Source organism: Mus caroli, unplaced genomic scaffold (genome assembly GCF_978045245.1).
Source record: "Mus caroli unplaced genomic scaffold, Mus_caroli_1 scaffold_13, whole genome shotgun sequence".
Classification (NCBI taxonomy): domain Eukaryota; kingdom Metazoa; phylum Chordata; class Mammalia; order Rodentia; family Muridae; genus Mus; species Mus caroli.
The window spans coordinates 6,329,211-6,341,267 of record NW_028227268.1 but is presented as its reverse complement, the minus strand read 5'-3'; the positions used below and the strand labels follow the sequence as shown (position 1 = coordinate 6,341,267).

General features: G+C 47.2%; 2 pseudogenes; both read left to right on the top strand.

Moving 5' to 3' along the window:
* On the top strand, positions 1-216 carry LOC147001368 (small ribosomal subunit protein eS28 pseudogene; annotated as a pseudogene).
* A 2,317-nt stretch (positions 217-2,533) lies between these two features.
* LOC110304581 (polypyrimidine tract-binding protein 1 pseudogene) lies at positions 2,534-4,592 on the top strand (annotated as a pseudogene).
* Positions 4,593-12,057: the final 7,465 nt, after the last annotated feature.

Below are 12,057 nucleotides of genomic sequence, written 5' to 3'. Positions count from 1 at the left end.
ATGGACACGAGTTGAGTGCAGCCCATCAAGCTGGCTCTAGGGTAACTAAAGTGTTGGGCAGGACCGGTTCAAAGGGACAGTGCACACAGGTGGGAGTGGAATTTATGGATGCCACCAGCCACTCTAGCACCCGAAACGTCGTCAAAGGCCCCATTCGAGAGGGTGATGTGCCCACCCTTATGGGAGTCAGAAAGAGACGCTTAGAGGTTGCGCTGACCTTGCTGCTCCATCCTGGATCTCCACTGCTTAGCCCATGGAATGGCCAGTCGCACCTATCACCTCGTATCTCGAGAGGCAGAGGCAGGAAGAGCCTTGAGGCTTGCTGGTTAACAAGGTTAGTCCAATTCAATATCTCAAAAAAGAAGGTCAAGAGCAGCTTGACAGTGGTGGCATCTGCCTTTAATCCCAGCACTTGAGAGGCAGAGGCAGGTGGATTTCTGAGTTCGAGGCCAGCTTGATCTACAGAGTGAGTTCCAGGACAGCCAGGGCTATACAGAGAAACCCTGTCTCGAAAAACCAAAAAAAAAAAAAAAAAAAAAAAAAAAAAAAGAACAAAGAAAAAGAAAAAAGAAGATAGAGAGAAAGAACCTGTGGCTTACATGTACACACACAAATGAATAAATAAATGGACAAAGCTTTAACCAGCATATATATATACAAGTAGTTGACAAAGAGGGTCAGCACTATTTCTTTTTTTGTTTGGTTTTGTTTTTGAGACAGGGTCTCTCTATGTAGCCATGGCTGTCCTAGACCTCACTTTGTAGACCAGGCTGGCCTTGAACTCACAGAGATCTGCTGCCTGCTTCTGTATCCCAAGTGCTAGGATTAAAAGATGTGTGGCACTACTGTCCAGCCTATTTCTTATTGGGAACTAGACATACTCTACCTTAGTGGGTCAGGGCAACTCTTCTTTTTTTTTTTTAAGATTTATTTATTTATTATATGTAAGTACACTGTAGCTGTCTTCAGACACCAGAAAAGGGAGTCAGATCTCGTTACGGATGGTTGTGAGCTACCATGTGGTTGCTGGGATTTGAACTCTGGACCTTCGGAAGAGCAGTAGGGTGCTCTTACCCACTGAGCCATCTCACCAGCCCCCCTTTTTTTTTCAGGGCAACTCTTAATAGGTGTCTTAGTCAGGGTTTCTATTCCTGCACAAATATGACTAAGAAGCAAGTTGGGGAGGAAAGGGTTTATTCAGCTTACACTTCCACATTGCTGTTCATCACCAAAGGATGCAGGACTGGAACTCAAGCAGGTCAGGAAGCAGGAGCTGATGCAGAGGCCATGGAGGGATGCTGCTTACTGGCTTGCTTCCCCTGGCTTGCTCAGCCTGCTTTCTTATAGAACCCAGGACCACCAGCCCAGGGGTGGCATCACTCACAATAGGCTAAGCCCTCCCCACTTGATCACTAATTGAGAAAATGCCCCACAGCTGGATCTCATGGAGGCATTTCCTCAAAGGAGGCTCCTTTCTCTGTGATAACTCCAGCTTGTGTCAAGTTGACACACAAAAGAAGCCAGTACAATTGACCCCTTGTCAACTTGAAGCACACACACCTCACTATTAAGCCTCAACCTTTACTTTCTTATTCATCCCCAAAACCTAAATAACTTTAAAAGTCCCACAGTCTTTGAAAATTCTTTTTTTTTTTTTTTTTTTTTTTTTTTTTTTTTGGTTTTTCGAGACAGGGTTTCTCTGTATAGCCCTGGCTGTCCTGGAACTCACTTTGTAGACCAGGCTGGCCTCGAACTCAGAAATCCGCCTGCCTCTGCCTCCCGAGTGCTGGGATTAAAGGCGTGCGCCACCACGCCCGGCCCGAAAATTCTTACATATTAAAATTTCAATCTTGGCCTGGCGAGATGGCTCAGCAGGAAAGGGCACTGACGGCTTCTTCCAAAGGTCCTGAGTTCAAATCCCAGCAACCACATGGTGGCTCACAACCACCCGTAATGAGATCTGACGCCCTCTTCTGGTGTGTCTGAAGTCAGCTACAGTGTACTTATGTATAATAATAAATAAATTTTTTTTTAAAAAATTTAATCTCTTTAAAATATCCAATCTCGCCGGGCGGTGGTGGCGCACGCCTTTAATCCCAGCACTCGGGAGGCAGAGGCAGGCGGATTTCTGAGTTCGAGGCCAGCCTGGTCTACATAGTGAGTTCCAGGACAGCCAGGGCTATACAGAGAAACCCTGTCTTGAAAAACCAAAAATAAAATAAAATAAAATATCCAATCTCTTTTAAAATCCAATGTCTTTTAAAAAAAAGATTTATTTATTTATTTATTATATGTAAGTACACTGTAGCTGTCTTCAGACACCCCAGAAGAGAGCATCGGATCCCATTACAGATGGTTGTGAGCCACCACGTGGTCACTGGGACCTGAACTCAGGACCTTCAGAAGAGCAGCCAGCTCTCCCAACTGCTGAGCCATCTCTCCAGCCTCCCTCACTCCCAAGTCTTTTTACAATTAAAAGCCTCAGCTATTCCTGCTACTCTGCTCCATCCCCTGTGGGTCTCCTCTGTGTGCCATGGACAGCACTGTCCCAGACATGGCAGAGGGTACAAAGCGGGGATCCAATGAGCTCTTCTCTACATGTGTCAGCAAAGGCCCCCTTCTCAGGAGCAGCTCGGCCTCAGCAGCCAATGGAAACGATAGCAAGAAGTTCAAAGGTGACAACAGGAGCATCGCTACTCAGTGATGTCACTGAGGGTGAGGTCATCTCCCTGGGGCTGCCATTTGGAAAGGTTACCAACCTCCTTAGGCTGAAGAGGAAGAATCAGACCATTGAAATGAACAGAGGAGGCTGCCGATATTATAGTTAATGACTACAGGTCAGTGGTGCCAGTGCTTCGTGGACAGCCAATCTACATCCAATTCTCTAATTACAGAGAGCTCAAACCTGACAGGCGTGTGCCCAGGCAGCCCTGCAGGCCATGAACTCCATCCAGTCCGGAAACTTGGCCTTGGCAGCCTCCTAGGCTGGATGCAGGAATGGCAATGGCAGCCCAGAGCCCAGTGCTTAGGATCATTGTGTAAAACCTTTTCTACCCAGTGACCCTGGACATACTGCACCAGATCACGTTCACCAACAACAACCAGCTCCAGGCGCTGCTGCAGCGTGCTGACCCTGTGAGTGCCCGGCACGCCAAGCTGTCCCCGGATGGCCAGAACATCTACAATGCCCGCTGCACACTGCACATTGACTTCTCTACGCTCACCAGTCTCAACGTCACATACAGCAATGACAAACGCAGAGATTACACTCAACCTGCCCTGCCCTCTGGAGCCAGCCTTCACTGAACCAGACCATGGCAGCAACCTTTGACCTCTCTGTCCCTAATGTCCATGGAGCCCTGCCCCCTCCCCCCACCCCGCCATTCTGCCTGCTGCTGCGATCCCTGGGATGGTAGGTGCTGGGAATCCCATCTTTTTGGTCAGCAACCTGAACCCTGAGAGAGTCACATCCCAAAGCCTCTTTATTCTCTTCGGCATCTATGGTGATGCACAGCCGGTTAAGATCCCGTTGAATAAGGAGAATGCGCTTGTGCAGATGGCAGAGGACAGCCAGGTCCAACTGGCCATGAGCCACCTGAATGGGCCTAAGTTGCACCGGAAGTCGGGGCACCTCACACGGACAAAGCGTCAAGAATGTGCAGCTGCCTCGGGAGGAACGGGAGGACCAGGGCCTGGCCAAGGGCTATGGCAACTCACCGCTGCACCGCCTCAAGGAACCAGGCTCCGAGAACTTCCAGAACATCTTTCCACCCTCAGCTACCCTGCACCTCTGCAGCACCCCGCCCTCTGTGTCGGAGGATGACCTCAGGCGCCTCTTCTCCAGCAGTGGTCACAGGCTTCAACTTCTTCCAGAAGGACCGCAAGACGGCACTTATCCAGGTGGGCTCCGTGGAGGAGGCAGTGCAGGCGCTGACTGAACTGCACAACCATGTCCTGGGCGAGAACCGCCACCTGCGAGTGTCCTTTCCAAGTCCACCATCTAGGTGCCTGTGGGCCTGCGTCAGCATCCACCATTCCAGAAAAGCCACTTTAAAAAGCAGCTGCAGTGACTTTACAGACCAGAGATGTTATTTTTTTTTTTAAAGAGAGATCAGTTTACCTGTTTTTTTTTTGTTGTTGTTGTTGTTTATTTTTAATTTTTCTTTTCTTTTTTAAAAAGTTTATTTATTTATTATATGTAATTACACTGTAGCTGTCGTCAGACACACCAGAAGAGGGTGTCAGATCCCATTACAGATGGTTGTGGGCCACCATGTGGCTGCTGGGATTTGAACTCAGGACCTTCGGAAGAGCAGTCAGTGCTTTTAACTGCTGAGCCAGCTCTCCAGCCCACCTGTTTTTGTTTTTTTTTTAAATTAAGTCCAGCCCACTTTGCCATGGCAGGAAGTGGTTTGGGCCACAGAGGCCCAGTCAGTCCCCGCACCGTGCCTTGAGGGGCTCAGGTGTGAGGCCACAGTGATACCCCAAACAGCGGCTTTCTGTGCCTTACAAACCAGGGTGCCTCACGGTTGCACATCTCCCCTCTTAGGCTGTCTCTAGACCTGCAGGTGAGCCAGGTGGCCTACACATAGGCTCCCCAATGCTGTGCAAGAGCTGGCACAACTCCCCTACACCCTTATAATCAAGTGACATGATTCTCCCACGTCCCTGGCCAGCCCAGAGGGCCCAGGCCGTCCTCAGCTGCTGAGCCTCATTGTGACCTTTGTATTCTAGTTCATGTGGTTACAGACACCTGTGCCTGGCATTGTTTCCACTTGACCAAATACCTGAATCTTTTCCATTTATATGTAAGACATATAGTTTTAAGTAACTTTTTATAGCAATGATACCATTGTATGTGTACTGCACTCTGAGCTTTTGTGTCTCCCGAGTTCCTTCCTTCCCGTGACAAACTTGCAGGTGGGCCCAGGCCAGGGCTGGAGAAAAAGCTCTGAGACTTGTGGGTTTCTACCTTCAAATTTTGGACCCAGGGTTTGTTTTCTGCCCGCCTCTGACTGTGCCCAGTTGAGGGGCTGATCTCTAGGCCTTAATGTCCCTTGCAGTCACCCACCTCCATCCTAGCCTATTTCTATGGGAGATGGGAGGGGTTCCCTGCTCCCTGGTTCTGTGAACGGTGTGGAAGAGTATAAATATTTATGATTTTATACCTGAGGGGCTGAGGCAGTGCAGCAGTTTTTTATGGTGACACATGTATATTTTGGTAATGACTACAGGCTCAGTATTGCCCTGGGGTCAGCCCTGGCCACATCTACTCCATCCCAGATGGTGTTCTGGGGAGTCGGGGTGGGGTAGACCTTTCCATTAAAGCAGGGGTTTTTTTTGTTTGTTTGGTTGTTTGTTTGGTTGTTTTGTTTTTGGTTTTTCTTTTTTTTGTTTTTGTTTTTTTTTGTTTTTGTTTTTGGTTTTTCTATTTTATTTTATTTTGGTTTTTCGAGACAGGGTTTCTCTGTGTAGTCCTGGCTGTCCTGGCACTCACTTTGTAGACCAGGCTGGCCTCGAACTCAGAAATCCGCCTGCCTCTGCCTCCCGAGTGCTGGGATTAAAGGCGTGCGCCACCATGCCCGGCTTGTTTTTGGTTTTTCGAGACAGGGTTTCTCTGATAGCCCTGGCTGTCCTGGAACTCACTTTGTAGACCAGGCTGGCCTCGAACTCAGAAATCCACCTGCCTCTGCCTCCCGAGTGCTGGGACTAAAGGCGTGCGCCACCACGCCCGGCTTTTTTGGTTTTTCAAGACAGGGTTTCTCTGTGTAGCCCTGGCCGTCCTGGAACTCACTTTGTAGACCAGGCTGGCCTCAAACTCAGAAATCTGCCTGCCTCTGCCTCCCGAGTGCTGGGATTAAAGGCTTGTTGCCACCACCACCCAGCTAAGGCAGTTTTATAACCTTAAAAAAAAAGTCTTTTAACTGTGGGCTCCACTAAAATACTTTCTTCAAGAGGGAAAAATATCAGGTCACAGTCACAACCAAAAGCAGAATCAAATTCCAATTGTCCAATGTCTGGGATCCACACATGATCTTCTGGGCTCCTCCAAGGGCTTGGGTCACTTCTCCAGCTCTGCCCTTTGTAGCACAGACCTTGTCTTCTAGGCTCCAGCTAACTGTACTCCACTTCTGCTGCTGTTCTTGGTGGTCATCTCATGGTACTGGCATCTCCAAAACACTGCTGTCTTCCACTGAAACTAGGCTTCACCAATAGCCTCTCAGACTCTCTTTATGGTGCCAAGCCTCAAATTCTTTGAATGACCCTTTCAGTCCTGGGCCATCAATTGCAACTGAGGCTGCATCTTCACCAATGGCCTTTCATGGCCTCTCACAGTGCCAAGCCTCAGCTACTGTACCACCTGGGTGATTATTACATATTACCAAGTCCAGCCACAGCACAAGGTACAACCTTGCCTATCTCTGGAACACAGCCTCTTTGTGCTCTCAGAAAGCACTTCCCAGAAGATGTCACCTCAACGATGCTGGTCTCTTCTTAATCACCGCTAATTTCTTAGCTCCAGCTAACCAGCATCAATAGACCCAGTAATGCAAAAGTTTCACTTTAGTAGTTCTGGTATCTTGTTAATCACTGCTGATTCTTCAGCCCCAGCTTACCAGAACCACAGAATCGTCACAATCAAAATAGCAACTGCCCTGATAAGAGTCTTTAATCTTCCCTTTGAAATTTCACAAGTCAGGCCTCTATCTTCCGCACTGTTCTCAACATTAACTTCCAAGCTCCTACAGAACATCCCACAGAGCTCTTAACATTTCGAGACAGGGTTTCTCTGAGTAGCCCAGGCTGGCCTTGAAGTCAGAAACCCACCTGCCTCTGCCTCCCAAGTGCTGGGATTAAAGGCGTGTGCCACCACTGCCCCGCTCAGCTTGCTTTTTTTATAGAAACCAGGATCACCAGCCCAGGATGGCACCACCCACAATGGGCCCTCCTCCCTTGATCACTAATTGAGAAAATGCCTTACAGCTGGATCTCATGGAGGCACTTCCTCACCTGAATCTCCTTTCTCTGATAACTCCAGCTTGTGTCAAGTTGACACACAACCAGCCAGTACACTAGTGTTTGTTCTTTGAGGGTTTTTTATTTATTATTAGTGTGTGTGCATACATGTTTGTGTATGCATACATGTTCTGTAGCTGCCTACCCCCCCCTCTCTCTTTTTATCTTTGGCTATCTTTACTTCTTTTTTTTATTAGATATTTTCTTTATTTACATTTCAAATGCTATTCCAAAAGTTCCCTATATCCCCCCCCTTTAAAAATATAAATGTTGAATACTAAAATATGTTTCTTTCAGTTGGGGGTGATTAGATACCTGTTTTCTTGGCAGAACACTGGAGACAGGTGAACTCTCTTAGCTTCACACACACACACACACACACACACACACACACACACAAGCTTTAAAAAAATCTCAAAGAATTGCATTCTGCCCAGTAGAAACCGACCCAGACAGCCAAGGAAGGGACCCTTGGGTTTTTTTCATAAGGTCTCCAATTATTGTCCCCTCTACCCTCTCCTTGGGACCCTCAAGCAGCTGAAGGAGCCGCTATGTGACCTCAAGTATCTGTGTCCAGGAGGCAAGAAGAGAACCTAAACGGAGGAGAATGCAGACAATGTGGGCTGGGCGAGCGGAGAATGCTGGGAATGAGAAGCAGTCCAGAGTTCAGATCTGCGAGCTTGCCTTGGCCCCTCCCTGACACCCTTCATGAAAGATGACGCCAGGAGTCTCCCGGAGAGGGGCTCTTTGCTTCGGGAGTTATGATTCCTGCTTCTGAATCATATTGCTTTTCTGAGCCCATGTGTCTTATTATAGCTGGAAAGATTTCATCCAGTCTGGCAACAAAGTAAATCCACTGTCAAAATACTCCCTATACTTAGGGCCCAATAGGACGGCACAGGCAGCTGCTTTTATTATCAGACCACTCAGCCATATGCTTGGCCGGGCATCTTGTTTGTGTGTTTGTGTTCCTGATACAGGGGGTGGAAGCCATGGCCTTGGGGATGGTTGCCAAGTCCCCTGCCACCGAGTTATAACCGCAAATGGCTTTTTACGTTTTATTTTTGAGGCAGCATCTCTTTAATTTGCCCGGGCTGGCCTGGAACCCACTCTGTAGCCCAAGCCAACCTTGAACTTGGGATCTTCCTGCTTCAGCCCTACAAATAGCTGAGATTTCAGGCCTGTACCCCAGGCCCGGCTTAGAGCAGAGTGTTTGGGAAAATAATCCTATCCAGTGCTCCAGTGCTCTTCAACAGTAATTTCCTTCCAGAGTTGATTTGTATTTTAAAACTCAGTGATTTAATGTGGTATGTTGTGAGTCTTTTCCCAAGTGGAAATCTTTTTTTTTTTTCAATAATCACAGAGAATTCATTAAATAGATGGTCAGATTTCTGGGTACTTTGTCTGACTCTCAGTTGATGGCCAGTTTGGGGTTTCCAACTTTTAACTTTTAGTATGCTTTAAATAAAAAAAAAATTGGGGGCTGGAGAGGTGGCTCAGCAGTTGAGAGCACTGACTGCTCTTCCAGAAGTCTTGAGTTCAATTCCCAGCAACTACATGGTGGCTCAGGACCATCTGTAATGGTGTGTCTGAAGACAGTGACTATGTACTCACATACATAAAATAAATATTAAAAAAAAAAACATAATAAAAGACACACGGGTGGGGTGGGGTGGCGGCAGCACACACCTTCAATTCCAGCACTCAGGAGCCAGAGGCAGGGGGACCTCTGTGAGTTCATGGCCAGCCTGGTCTACAAAGCAAGTTCCAAGACAGAGAGGACTATGAAGAGAAATTCTAGCTTTAAAAAAAAAAAAAGGGGGGGCTGGTGAGATGGCTCAGTGGGTAAGAGCACCCGACTGCTCTTCCGAAGGTCAGGAGTTCAAATCCCAGCAACTACATGGTGGCTCACAACCATCTGTAACGAAATCTGATGCCCTCATCTGGAGAGTCTGAAGACAGCTACAGTGTACTTACATATAATAAATAAATAAATCTTTAAAAAAAAAAAGCTAAGGAGAATTTCTGGAAGAATAAGCAGGATAAGCAGGAAATTTAATTTATATTAGTGACCCCAGGATACAGGGATGAAGAACTAGGGGACAGGGGAAGTAGGGGACCAATCTTCTACTTCATTTTATTTTTCTCGAGACAGGGTTTCTCTGTGTGCCCTTGGCTGTCCTGGAGCTCACTCTGTAAACCTTGATAACCTAAAACTCAGAGATCCGCCTGCCTCTGCCTCCCGAGTCCTGGGATTATAGGCGTGCACCATCACTAGCTAGCCAACCTTCCCCACTTTATTTCCTTCTTTATTTATTTTTGTTTTGTTTTGTTTTTTTGAGACAGGGTTTCTCTGTGTAGCCCTGGCTGTCCTGGAACTCACTCTGTAGACCAGGCTGGCCTCGAACTCAGAAATCCGCCTGCCTCTGCCTCCCAAGTGCTGGGATTAAAGGTGTGTGCCACCACACCCGGCTACTTCTTTATATTTTTAAAATACCTAGTTTTAATATTTTATTATTACTAATTATTTACTTATTACTTAATGAAGATATTTAGTTTAAAATAACTTTAAAGTATTGATTCCAAAATAAGTGATAGATTTAAAATTACATTTATTTATCAGTGCGCGTCTCCTCCTGAGCATGAGGATGGGTGTGAAGGTCAGACTATCACTTGCAGGAATCTGTCCTTCCTCTCTTTCTTTTTTTTTTGTTCTTGTTGTTTTTGAGACAGGGTTTCTCTGTGTAACCCTGGCTGTCCTGGAACTCACGTTGTAGACCAGGCTGGCCTCGAACTCAGAAATCCGCCTGCCTCTGCCTCCCGAGTGCTGGGACTAAAGGCGTGCGCCACCACGCCCAGCCCTTCCTCTCTTTCTACCATGTGGATCCTGGAAATTGAACTCAGGTCATCAAGCTTGATGGTAAGGCCTTTCTTCACATAGCACCTCAGCAGCCACGTAAAACTGTCTTCTACATCTTGTGGTACTCGTAAAAATCTGTGTGAAATCTAGTTTAGCTCTTTTTTCTACAAGGCCAGACTCTCCTCTCTCCCTCCCTTCCTTCTTTTCTCTCTTCCTTCCTCCTTTCCTTCCTTTCTTTGTTCCTTCTTCCTTTCCTCCCTCTGTCCCTTTCTTCCTCCCTTCTCTCTCCCTTTCTTCCTCCCTCCCTATTTCCTTTCTCCCTCCCTTCCTCCCTCCCCTCCTCCCTTTCTTCCTTTGCCCCTTCCTTTGTTCCAGCTCCTTGCTTCACTATTCACCACAACACATCTGTCCTTTGCTGAGCACTGACTAGGTGATTAGGGTCTTATTGAACGGTCCCATAGGAAGGCCCTAAGTACCCAAGGTCTTACCTATAAGGAACCGGAGGCATACGAAGATGCCTCATAGGAATACCTTGCCTAAAATTCAGACTCGGATCTGACTAGCCACAGCTCATACTTCCCACAATCTAGTAACTCAATGGTTATCAGAACACACACGTATCAACTATATTGGAGAATTTCTCACAAATTCAGGTGCATGCATTTATCAACCAAACCTCTAAAAGCACTAAGGAGAGATTGCCCAGGAGTTAGGAGCACTAGCTGCTCTTGCAGAGGACCTGGATTGGTTCCCACCCTACGTGGCAGCTCACAACTATCTGCAAGTCCAGTTGTAGGGGCTCTGATGCCCTCTTCCGGCCTCCCTGGGCACCAGGCACACATGTGGTATATTTATATGCACGCAGGCAAAACACTCATACACAAAAAGTAAAAATAAAATCTTTTTAAAGAAGCATTAAAGCTGGGTATAGTGGTGCATGCCTTTAATCCTAGTACTTGGGAGGCAGAGGCAGTTGTATCTTTGTGAGTTCGAGGCCAGTGTGGTCTACATACTGAGTTTCCAGACTGCCAGGGCTATGTGGTGAGACCCTTTCTCAAAAGAACAACAACAAAAAAGAGCATTAAAATTATGAAACACGGGCTGGAGAGATGGCTCAGCGGTTAAGAGGACTGACTGCTTTTCCAAAGGCCCTGAGTTCAAATCCCAGCAGCCACATGGTGGCTCACAACCATCCATAATGAGATCTGACGCCCTCTTCTGGTGTGTCTGAAGACAGCTGCAGTGTACTTACATATAATAATAAATAAATCTTTTTTTAAAAAAAGTTTTTTTTTAAATTATGAAACACGTTATTTAATGCATGTTCATTGCTTGACAACAAAGCCAGGGCTTGTGCATTTCATGTTGGCTGCACAGTCTGTAGAAGTATGGGGCCTCTGACCCCTGCGTAACTACACCCCAAACACAGGCCTTCTCAGGAGAACACACTGTAAGCCATAATCAATGGCAAAGGGACCTTTGGATTTAGCTAGAAGACACCACCCGAGACCTGCTAGCCCTGGGTCTGGTTTCAGGGCGAAGCTCTTGGGCTCCAAGAAAAGCTGTGAGAATCACAGGGACCCAGGGCAAGCGTTCCTGGTGGTTTCTATGGACACAAGAAGAAAGGGCAGGATTACAATAAAGAAGTAACCACGCAGCCTGCAATTTGAGATGAGACTGGGGAAGACCAGGAGGAGTAGCAGCTGATGGCCTGCTATGCGCTTTCACAAAGCCCCTGCTACCCCAAGATAGAAAAGGCATTTTATCAACAGCCGTCAATCATGTCAACTTTTTTTTTTTTTCTGGTGACAACCCAGGCAGGAATCTAGAAGTCATCTTTAAATAAACCTGTCCCTCCTTCATGTAGCTTTATTAGAATGACCCTGATAAAACCTTGCTATTCTAAAGCGTTGCCGCATGCACAGAGCGGGCTTTGAGAGCTGAGCCACCCCGGGTCTGGCTGTCAGGTAGAACCTCTCTCTGCCTAGGTCCTTACTAAGCATCCCGGGGAGGGAGGCTGCCTTTGAAGAGTGGACCCAGGAAGCAAGGGGTCGGGGGTGGGGTTCTAGGTCGGCTGGCTCTGTCCAGGGTAGAGTGTCAGGGGACACATTCTTGAGTTGAAACAGTCTTAGGAGAAACCAGCTTTGGCAAAGAGCCTTGGAGGACCTGGATGAAACGTG